The sequence below is a fragment of the Carassius gibelio genome, chromosome B9, assembly GCF_023724105.1.
Source record: "Carassius gibelio isolate Cgi1373 ecotype wild population from Czech Republic chromosome B9, carGib1.2-hapl.c, whole genome shotgun sequence".
Classification (NCBI taxonomy): domain Eukaryota; kingdom Metazoa; phylum Chordata; class Actinopteri; order Cypriniformes; family Cyprinidae; genus Carassius; species Carassius gibelio.
In genome coordinates, this window is record NC_068404.1 from 890,468 (window position 1) to 902,198 (window position 11,731).

Here is an 11,731-nt window from a genome sequence, read left to right on the forward strand (position 1 = left end):
GTGCCTAAACTCTGGAATAACCTACCTAACATTGTTCGGGAGGCAGACACACTCTTGCAGTTTAAATCTAGATTAAAGACCCATCTCTTTAACCTGGCATACACATAACATACTAATATGCTTTTAATATCCAAATCCGTTAAAGGATTTTTAGGCTGCATTAATTAGGTAAACCGGAACCGGAAACACTTCACATAACACCGTACTTTCTACATCATTAGAAGAATGGCATCTACGCTAATATTTGTCTGTTTCTCTCTTGTTCCGAGGTCAACGTGGCCACCAGATCCAGTCTGTGTCCAGATCAGAGGGTCACTGCAGTCACCCGGATCCAGTACGTATCCAGACCAGATGGTGGATCAGCACCTAGAAAGGACCTCTACTGCCCTGAAAGACAGCGGAGACCAGGACAACTAGAGCCCAGATACAGATCCCCTGTAAAGACCTTGTCTCAGAGGAGCACCAGGACAAGACCACAGGAAACAGATGATTCTTCTGCACAATCTGACTTTGCTGCAGTCTGGAATTGAACTACTGGTTTCGTCTGGTCAGAGGAGAACTGGCCCCAACTGAGCCTGGTTTCTCCCAAGGTTTTTTTCTCCATTCTGTCACCGATGGAGTTTCGGTTCCTTGCCGCTGTCGCCTCTGGCTTGCTTAGTTGGGGTCACTTCATCTACAGCGATATCATTGACTTGATTGCAAGTAAAAACAGACACTATTTCAACTGAACAGAGATGACATAACTGAATTCAATGATGAACTGCCTTTAACTATCATTTTGCATTATTGAGACACTGTTTTCCAAATGAATGTTGTTCAGTGCTTTGACGCACTGTATTTTGTTTAAAGCACTATATAAATAAAGGTGATTGATTGATTGATTGAATAAGGCTTTATTAGATAAATCTAAGACATATGAACTAATCTAACACATAAACGCACGCATTAACACATTCATACAAGTTGCAGGAAGATCGAAAGTTAGGGAAAGATGAGTTTAAGGCCCCGTCCACATGGAGACGCGCTTCTGTGAATACGCACACATTTTTTATCGGATAGGCGTTTTGTCAGGTGAAACCGCTATTTTTTTAAACCGGGTCCCAAAGTGGATAAATTTGAAAACGCCATCTTTGCGTTTTCATCTGGACGGCTAATCCGTATATTTTCAGAAACGATGACGTCATCAGCCCACGTCTCCCCCCTAGTCAGACACCTCACGTAACAGCAACAAAAACATGAACAAACACTGAACGATTGTCTTTTTATTAACTAACATTAACACAGATTAATAAATGTATTATTCCATGTTCGATTGTGTACCACGCGCAAGGTTTTTGAGCATAGTCCAAGTCTTCTTCTCTGTTTTTAGTGTATCTCTGTGTCAGAATTACAGCGCCACATACTGGTCTTGCATGTATACTACATTATGCGGTTTCGTGTGGACGCGGATATTTCTTGAGACGAGGAAAAAAAAGATCGGATTGGGGTAAGCTCCCTCTCCGTGTGGACGAGGCCTAAGGGAATGGAAATTTGGAATCCCAAGTTTACAGCAATACGTTAAATTGCATAGACATGAACAACCATCAATCACGTAATTAGCCCTCGCATTGAGTTCCTCAGTGAGGTTAAAATTATATTAGATACACCAGTAAAGGTCACAGTCTGGAGGTACTCCTTGTGTTGCCTGTATAAAGGGGTTCCTTTTGTTGTCGTTGAAAGGGGGTTTCCCGATGTCGCTGATTGGCTGGAAGTTCAGTAGTCAATGAAGTGACGTCTTGGGAAGCCCTTGGTCTGGGGCGCTGGCTGAAAATGCAGAGTTGTGTGGCTGGTTGAAGTTGAACTCGGTTACAAAACTTAACTCAGAACACGAAACTCTCAGATGGAAAAGAAAAGAAATAAAGTTTGACGAGACTAGGTTGTGTTTCTTCTCATTGTGGCTAAGTAGCAGCAGGCGTACAGGCTGAAGACCACTGCAACCGCGCTCAAACAGTGATGACTAAACAGCATGGCTAAAAGCTAAAGCTAAGAAGCAAAGCTAAAAGCAAAAAGCAGGCATCACTAATAGCAGAAGCAAGGCTAAAACTAAAAGCAAGATTTTATGGTGTCCTAAGTATTTAAACTGGCCTATTGGCCACACCTCAAATGTTGTCTTGACCAACCAGATATTGTCTTGGCTCGGGGGTATCATAAATCATATGTTTATCTTCCCAAGCATGTGGTCCGAATTTTCCCGCTCTTGCAGGGTCTAATTTTGGACATGATTCCTATAAAAAGAACATGATACATTTGACAAATAACTGATGGTCATGACTGTTTCAAGCTAACAGATTCGAGCACATACATATGAAACATGAATATGTATCCTTAAGCTATCCTATAGTTATTAAAAGACATACACAATAAGTGATTATAACATGATAGTCAAATGTGTAGGTTACATATAAATTAATATTGGGTTAAGCGATGGACTGATATTCATTTAGAAGTAATTTTGGAGTTCATTTTGGTCCATATATATGTACAAAAGACAGTTTTTTTGTCATTATCTGACAAAGATTTCTGTGGAGACCAGAGGTTCAAAGGCCTCTCCCCCCTTAAGAATTTCAGTCTGGTTCTGGTAGGTGGGGGAAGTGTTTAAGGATATGATGTATAACTCTCATGGGTTTACATGTGATGTCCAGGGTTGCATTTTCAATTACAAACAACAAATTTGACACCAAATGTGACAATCTCTTCTCCGAATTGAAATTGTCAATAATTGTTCTAGTGTTGGTATTGTTGAAAGCTGTTCTGTGAAAGCATTGGGTGGTTGGTTATCTTGCTTGGGACTTGTGGCACAGAATGTTTTATGACTTCCTGTTGCCTTAATGAGGAATTCGGCTCATGTTTCAACCACAGTCCTAATAGACTCTTTAATTTGTCTGATTCGAGTCAGATCTGCTACAGCTATGTCACCTTTTAGTTCCCAAACACGGTGAAACACATTCCCGAGACTTAGCCAATGCACATTTGAATGGTACAAGAGGATTTGGGCTCTGCCTACTTTTAACAAAACACACTTCTACTACTCAGTGTTTTGCTCAGATCAACAACAAATAGTGCTGCAGATACAATGAGAAAACAATGGCAACATTATTTATTTTTAGGTTGTCAGAGATTTTGTTTTGCAATGTGTTGTTTTGGCCACTAGAGGTCCCCAATGTGTCCTTGTGTCAAAATTGTGCCTTTCGTAATCGGTGTTATTGTTTTCACATGTTTCTCATTCTGGGCTGTCTATTTAAGCTGATCACTTCCTTTGTATCTTTGATTGGTTATTATTGTTCCTAAGCAAGTTACTGCCATAAGTCTGCTCTAGTTCCAAGATCTATTCTTTGAAAGTCTTTTTGAATTGTTTTCCTATGATAAGTTTTGCTGTTTTTCTCTGATTTTTGTTTTGGAGACTATTTTACTCTTTTGACCCTTTCTGGTCTGAATATTTTTCTGTTTTGTAACCTAACTTTAAACAAATGACCTTTTGTTCTCTTTTGCTGTTTTTGTTAAATAAACTCTTCTGAGTTAAGTTAAGAAGGCGTCTGACTATTGGGTTCAGCTACCTACCAGCTATCTACCTCAGCGGTATATATTAAGACTCTGGCATCAGAGACCCAAGTTCGAGCCCTGGTTCTGACAGCATAACCAAGCCACATTATGAACCCAGAGACGCCTAATCCTCAAGAACTCCTTGCCACAGTTGCTCAGTATGAGTTCACAGTCCAACGTCCTGAGTCAGGAGGAGACTTTGATAGCTAAACACTCCGTTTATTGTCTGATCTCATGACTTCTGTCAATCAGATCTTTGTCCTGCTGCCCTCTACCTCAGTTACTGCTTCTACTGCTGCCTCTGTATCCCTTCCAGATTCTCGAGTGCTCTCTCCTCTAAGTGAACCTCGCCTACCTCCACCACAACATTTCTCAGGTGTTCCCAGTGCATGTGATGGGTTCCTGACTCAATGCTTGCTCACATTGACCTACAACCATTGTCCTTGCCCTCAGATCGGGCCAAGATCGCATATGTTATCACCATCCTTTCTGGCAAAGCTCTTTCTTGGGCAACTGCAGTCTGGAAGGCACAGGCGCCCTTCTGTACAAGTTATTCTGCATTCGAAAAGGAGTTCAAGCGAGTTTTCGATCACCCCCTCAGTGGCCGACAAGCCTCTAAGAGACTTCCCACCTTCCATCAAGGTAATGGCAGCGCAGCTGAATATGCCATTCGGTTTCGAACTATTGCAGCAGGGAGTGGTTGGAACAATGAGGCCCTCATGGTGTGTTTCCTGAATGGTCTATCAGAGGCAATCAAGGATGATCTGGCTACCAGACAACCTGCTCTTGATCTGGAAAACTCTTATGAATCGAGCAATCTGGCTGGAAAAACGCCTCAGAGAGAGAAGCCGGAACTGCCCATCTGTTTCCTCATTGTCTGCCAGTCAAGCTCTTGCTCAAATGCCACCAGTGCCCCAAGATTCTTCGGAACCCATGCAATTGGGTATGGCTAGGCTTTCCCCTTCAGAATGAGACCGTCATATGAGAAGGCGCTGTTGTCTATATTGTGGATTGTATGGTCATTTTTGCTCCACCTGCCCTGAGCTTTAAGGAAACGCCCAGTCCCGTACAGGCATGGAAGGACTGTGACGGAAGTTACACGCACCACTTCACCTTCCAATTCTTGGCTGTTCCTTTCTATCACACTCAATTGGAGAGAACAAAAACACCAACTGGAGGCATTTATTGATTGATGGATGTTTCTCTTGCCAAGAGTCTTCAGATCCCTACTTATTTTCTTCCTGCACCCCTAACTGTGACAGCCTTGGATGGAATACCATTGTCTTCAGGGAAAATAACCCACCTCACTTCTCTCATTGGTCTCGCCACTTACCAGCACCAGGATAGAATGTGCTTTCACCTTATACATTCTCCAGATTTCCCAGTTATCCTCCGTCACCCATGGCTTCTCCAGCATAATCCACACATTGACTGGTCCACTGGCACTGTTCTCAGTTGGGGACCCACCTGTCAGACTAAATGCTTGGCCCAGAACCCCCCTGACCCTGTTCTCGAGTCCCAAGAACCCTTAGATCTGTCTTAAGTCCCTTCTCCGTACCACCACATCAAAGCAGTGTTCAGTAAAAGGAAGGCCATCTCCTTACCTCCTCATCGGCCTTATGACTGCGCCATTGAGTTACTCCCAGGTACCCCAGAGGTCATATATTCTCTTTTATCTCCCCCTGAACAAACTGCTATGGACAAATACATGAATGAAGCTCTTGTGGTAGGCATCATCCAACCATCCACTTCCCCTGCTGGAGCTGGATTCTTTTTTTTTTGGGAAGAAGGATGGCGGACTTCGACCATGTATTGAATACAGGGGCCTTAATAAGATAACCATTCGAGACCGCTATCCCTTGCCACTAATTACAACTGCATGAGAAATTTTGCAAGAAGCCTTCATCTTCACTAAGCTTGACTTGTACAATGCATACCATCTTGTGCGCATTAGGCAAGGAGATGGGTGGAAAACTGCCTTCAACACACCCATTGGGCACTATGAATATTTAGTTATGCCTTTTGGCCTCACTAATGCTCCTGCAGTATTTCAAGCTCTCATCAATGATGTTCTCAGAGACATGCTAAACCAATTTGTGTTTGTCTACTTAGATGATATCCTCTTCTTCTTGAGTTCCCTTTACTCCAAGAGCATGTAAAACATGTCAGTAAGGTTCTGAGACGCCTTCTTGATAACTTAATAGCCAATTTTTATCGCAAATTTATCCTGAACTTCAGTACTGTGGCAGCCCCTTTATCTGCCTTCACCAAGGGGAACACAACCAGCTTTTATTGGGGACCTGAAGCAGAGTAGGCTTTCAACAAACTAAAGAAGTATTTCACCTCTGCACCTATTCTCATTCTCCCTAACCCAGATAGACCATTCGTTTTGGAGGTCAATGCTTTGGATGTAGGGGTTGGAGCTGTGCTATCCCATAGAGGAGAGGACAACAAGCTGTAACCATGTGCATTCCTTTCCCGCCGCCTTACACCGACTGAGAGGAACTATCATGTAGGGGATCAAGAGTTACTGGCAGTCAAGTTAGCGCTTGAAGAGTGGAAGCATCGGGGGCCAAACACCCATTCCAAGTACTAATAGACTACAAAAATTTGGAATATATTCAGCAGACAAAGTGTCTCGACCCCCACCAGGCATGTTGGTCCTTATTTTTCAATAGATTCCAGTTCATCTTATCCTACTGCCCTGGCTCTAAGAACCTAAAGCCTGATGCTTTGTCCTGAGCATTGTGAAAAATCCACAGGAAGATTATGTTGCATCAATTATCCCCTTTTATTAGCTCCTATCAGGTGAAATCTGAAGATACAGTAAAACGAGCCCAAGCCAGAGAACCTGACCCAGGAGGGGGGCCAACCCACTGACTGTTTGTCCCAAAAGCTGTCCACTCTCAGATCCTCCAGTGGGGACACTCCTCTCATCTCACTTGTCATCCTGGTACTTCGCGCACTCTTAGGTTCCTCCAAAGACGATTTTGGTGGTCAACTATCAAGGAGGATGTGACAACATTTGTGAACGCATGTCCCACATGCAACCAAAGTAAAATCTCTCATCGCACTCCTCAGGGGCTATTGCACCCTCTCTCCATACCTCATAGACCTTGGTCCCATCTTTCCATGGGTTATTCCTTCTTAGACAAAAATGGTATATGTGAGGATTTCCAGTCAGGATTTAGACCATATCATAGTACTGAGACTGCTCTCCTTAGAGTTACAAATGATCTGCTCTTATCATCTGATCGTGGGTGTATCTCTCTATTAGTTTTATTGGATCTTAGTCCTGCGTTTGACACAATTGACCACAGCATTCTTTTGCATAGACTTGAACACCTTTTTGGCATCAGTGGAAGTGCATTAGTATGGTTTAAATCGTACTTATATGACCGCCATCAGTTCGTAGCAGTGAATGAAGATGTATCATATCGATCACAAGTGCAGTATGGAGTACCTCAAGGCTCAGTACTAGGGCCACTACTCTTCACGCTTTATATGTTACCCTTGGGAGATATTATCAGGAAACATGGTGTTAGCTTTCACTGTTATGCTGATGATACTCAGCTCTATATTTCTTCGCGGCCCGGTGAAACACACCAATTTGAAAAACTAATGGAATGCATAGTCGATATAAAAAATTGGATGACGAGTAATTTCTTTCTGCTAAATTCAGAAAAAACAGAGGTGTTAATTATAGGACCTAAAAACTCTGCTTGTAATAACCTAGAACACTGTCTAAGACTTGATGGTTGCTCTGTCAATTCTTCGTCATCAGTTAGGAACCTAGGTGTGCTATTTGATCGGAATCTTTCCTTAGAAAGCCACATTTCTAGCATTTGTAAAACTGCATTTTTCCATCTCAAAAATATATCTAAATTACGGGCTATGCTCTCAATGTCAAATGCAGAAATGTTAATCCATGCATTTATGACTTCAAGGTTAGATTATTGTAATGCTTTATTGGGTGGTTGTTCTGCACGCTTAGTAAACAAACTAAAGCTAGTCCAAAATGCAGCAGCAAGAGTTCTTACTAGAACCAGGAAGTATGACCATATTAGCCCGGTCCTGTCCACACTGCACTGGCTCCCTATCAAACATCGTATAGATTTTAAAATATTGCTTATTACTTATAAAGCCCTGAATGGTTTAGCACCTCAGTATTTGAATGAGCTCCTTTTACATTATACTCCTCCACGTCCGCTATGTTCTCAAAACTCAGGCAGTTTGATAATACCTAGAATATCAAAATCAACTGTGGGCTGCAGATCCTTTTCCTATTTGGCGCCTAAACTCTGGAATAACCTACCTAACATTGTTCGGGAGGCAGACACACTCTTGCAGTTTAAATCTAGATTAAAGACCCATCTCTTTAACCTGGCATACACATAACATACTAATATGCTTTTAATATCCAAATCCGTTAAAGTATTTTTAGGCTGCATTAATTAGGTAAACCGGAACCGGAAACACTTCACATAACACCCGATGTACTTTCTACATCATTAGAAGAATGGCATCTACGCTAATATTTGTCTGTTTCTCTCTTGTTCCGAGGTCACCGTGGCCACCAGATCCAGTCTGTATCCAGATCAGAGGGTCACTGCAGTCACCCGGATCCAGTACGTATCCAGACCAGATGGTGGATCAGCACCTAGAAAGGACCTCTACATCCCTGAAAGACAGCGGAGACCAGGACAACTAGAGCCCAGATACAGATCCCCTGCAAAGACCTTGTCTCAGAGGACCACCAGGACACGACCACAGGAAACAGATGATTCTTCTGCACAATCTGACTTTGCTGCAGCCTGGAATTGAACTACTGGTTTCGTCTGGTCAGAAGAGAACTGGCCCCCCAACTGAGCCTGGTTTCTCCCAAGGTTTTTTTTTCTCCATTCTGTCACCGATGGAGTTTCGGTTCCTTGCCGCTGTCGCCTCTGGCTTGCTTAGTTGGGGTCACTTCATCTACAGCGATATCATTGACTTGATTACAAATAAATGCACAGACACTATTTAAACTGAACAGAGATGACATAACTGAATTCAATGATGAACTGCCTTTAACTATCATTTTGCATTATTGAGACACTGTTTTCCAAATGAATGTTGTTCAGTGCTTTGACTCAATGTATTTTGTTTAAAGCACTATATAAATAAAGGTGACCATGGATTTTAGAGTCTTATTTTTTAGTGTCTTGTGGAATTTTTGGCATTCCACAAGACATCATCTCTGATCGAGGACCCCAGTTTTCCTAATGATTTTGGTGGGCTTTATATCAATCTCTGGGGGCTACAGTGAGCCTGTCTTCTGGGTTTAACCCGGAGTCCAATGGACAAACAGAGAGGCTTAACCAAGATCTTGAGACTAAACTGAGATATATGGCAGCTAACAATCCATCCTCTTGGTCTTCATTCATCATGTGGGCAGAATACGCACACAATACCCTTCGCTCCTCTGCTACAGGCATGTCCCCTTTCGAGTGCCAGTCCGGGTACACCCCTACACTATTCCCTGAACAAGAGGTGGAGGTTGCAGTTCCCTCTGCTCAACAGTTTGTTAAACGTTGCCGCCAGACATGGAAAAAGGCCAGGCTCAAGCTCCTTAGGGCCTCTCAGCAGTACAAGCGCCAGGCTAATCGCAGACGCAGACCTGCCCCCACTCTGCGCCCTGGCCAAAGAGTCTGGCTCTTCACTAAGAACATTCCCTTGCGGGCGGAGTCCTGCAAACTTTCCCAGAGATTCATTGGCCCCTCCAAGATTGACAGGAAAGTGAACCCAGTTACTTGCCTAAGTCCTTGAAGATTAATCCCACTTTTCATGTCTCTCTGTTAAAACCTGTTTTGTCTTCTCATTTACTTACGAAAGGTAGACCTTCTCCTCCTCGTATCATTGGGGGCCAGCCAGCTTACACAGTCCACAGAAAACTGGATGTCCATCAAGTATGTGGGTCCCAGCAGTATTTTGTGGAACGGGAAGGCTATGGTCCTGAAGAGAGCTCCTGGGTTCCTGCCAAGGACATCTTGGACCCCAAACTAGTGCAAGAATTTCACGCTCGCAAGCCAAGTTGTCCTGGAGGGAATGTCAGGAGTAGTTCCTAGAGGGAGGGGTCCTGTCAGAGCTTTTGTTTTGCAATGTGTTATTTTGGCCACTAGAGGTCCCCAATGTGCCCTAACGTCAACATTGTTCCTTTCGTAATCAGTGTTATTGTTTTCACATGTTTCTTATTCTAGGCTGTCTATTTAAGCTGATCACTTCCTTTGTATCTTTGCTTGGTTATTATTGTTCCTAAGCAAGTTACTGCCATAAGTCTGCTCTAGTTCCAAGATCTATTTTTTGAAAGTCTTTTTTGAATTGTTTTCCTGTGATTAGTTTAGCTGTTTTTCTCTGAGTTTTGTTTTGGAGACAAGTTTTGGAGACAATTTTTTTTTTTACTCTTTCTGGTCTGAATATTTTTCTGTTCAGTAACCTAACTTAAAACAAAGGACCTTTTTGTTCTCTTTTGCTGTTTTTGTTAAATAAACTCTTCTGTGTTAAGTTAAGAAGGCGTCTGACTATTGGGTTCAACTGCCTTCTGTGGCTCAGTGGTAGATATTAAGACTCTGGCATCAGAGACCCAAGTTTGGGCCCTGGTTCTGACATAGGCATGGTTGACTCTGTCCTTGAAAGTAATAAGAAGAGATGTGGTCCTAAATATTAGACAGGATTTGCAGTTCAGGTTTGTGTACCTGTGTACCATGTCCTGGGAGTGTCCAGAAGTTTTGGCCAGAAATTATTTGAAAGATACTTGGTTGACCAGCTGAGTTCACATCTTTACAACACACCATCACTTAAAGCATACTAGAGATGGCTTTGTTATGTGCAGCTAAATTAACAACATCAGCATTTTGTGACTATGTGTATGGTGTGTATCAGCTAAATTCAGCAGAATCTGTTAAAACACATAGAGGACCATTCATATCTCTTTGCTTAAATGTTCTTTTGCAGTATCTTCTGCTTGAAGACTGAATGTGGTGGTCAATCAGAGTAAGACGCTTTGTGTCAAATTTGGAAACCGTTCTTAAACTGGGTGGACTTATCAATGTTAAATTGTGTAAAGCGATGATTTGAACCCCATATCAGCCAGCTTGTTAAATCCTGCTTTTTCCATCTTCTCAGTATATTGTCCATTTAAGACCACCCCTAAATCAAAGATGCTGAAACTGTTAATCATGCTTTTATAACTTTTCATCTAAAGTATTGTAACTCCTTGTTATATGGCCTACCTATTAAAGCTCTTAGTTTCTTACAGCTCATTTTCATATGCAGCTGTACCATTACATTTACTAAAATCAGCCCACATCACTCCTGTTTTACAGCATTGGCTCCCTGTTATCTGTCCTGTTCAGCTTAAGATACTCAGCCTAGTTTTCAAAGCTTGTCATGACCTTGGGTCCTTGGGTTTTAAGACGCCATATAAATAAAACATGAATATTATATTATTATGTTTGTTTGTTTTTAATCATTTAATGTCATTGAAGCAGCTGTATTATGTTATCTTACAGTTTTTGGTGTATGTGTAAAACATGGTTGGAATGGATGTTGTCATGTTGCTCTTTCGGTTTGTTGTTGAACCACATACAGAAATGAATTAAAGCTGGACTCAAGTAGAGAACTAAAAGCCTTGATAGAAATACTTTTGCTTATTCAGAGTCAAATTCCTGTTAGCCCCTAGTCAGCTATTTTTAATGAATCAACTTTTGACTAATATGAATGACTTATAATGAAAAACACGTTAAGATTAATGAGATGGATTTCTGTCAACCCCTGCAGCTCTGTGATTCAGATATAATGTGTTTTGGAAAACTTTGTCCTGGTTTATCCACTCTCAAGCTGTTCTTGGACCGGTGAGGTAATGTGTAATATGGAACAGTTCAGAATAAACGTTAGCTGTTGAGGTCAGTATTAGAGGAATGGTTTCTCTCTGAATGAGTAACCAAACTCTAAGAATCATTAAGGGGTGACCTCTGTCACACATAGCACCCGTTATAACTGTGGGACACATATCCTCAATTTCAATGTTCACTTTCAGTTACACAGATCATTTAGATCAGGTGTGGGAGTTCACTTCCTCCATCTCTAATCGAAACCAACCTGCCTACAATTGTCA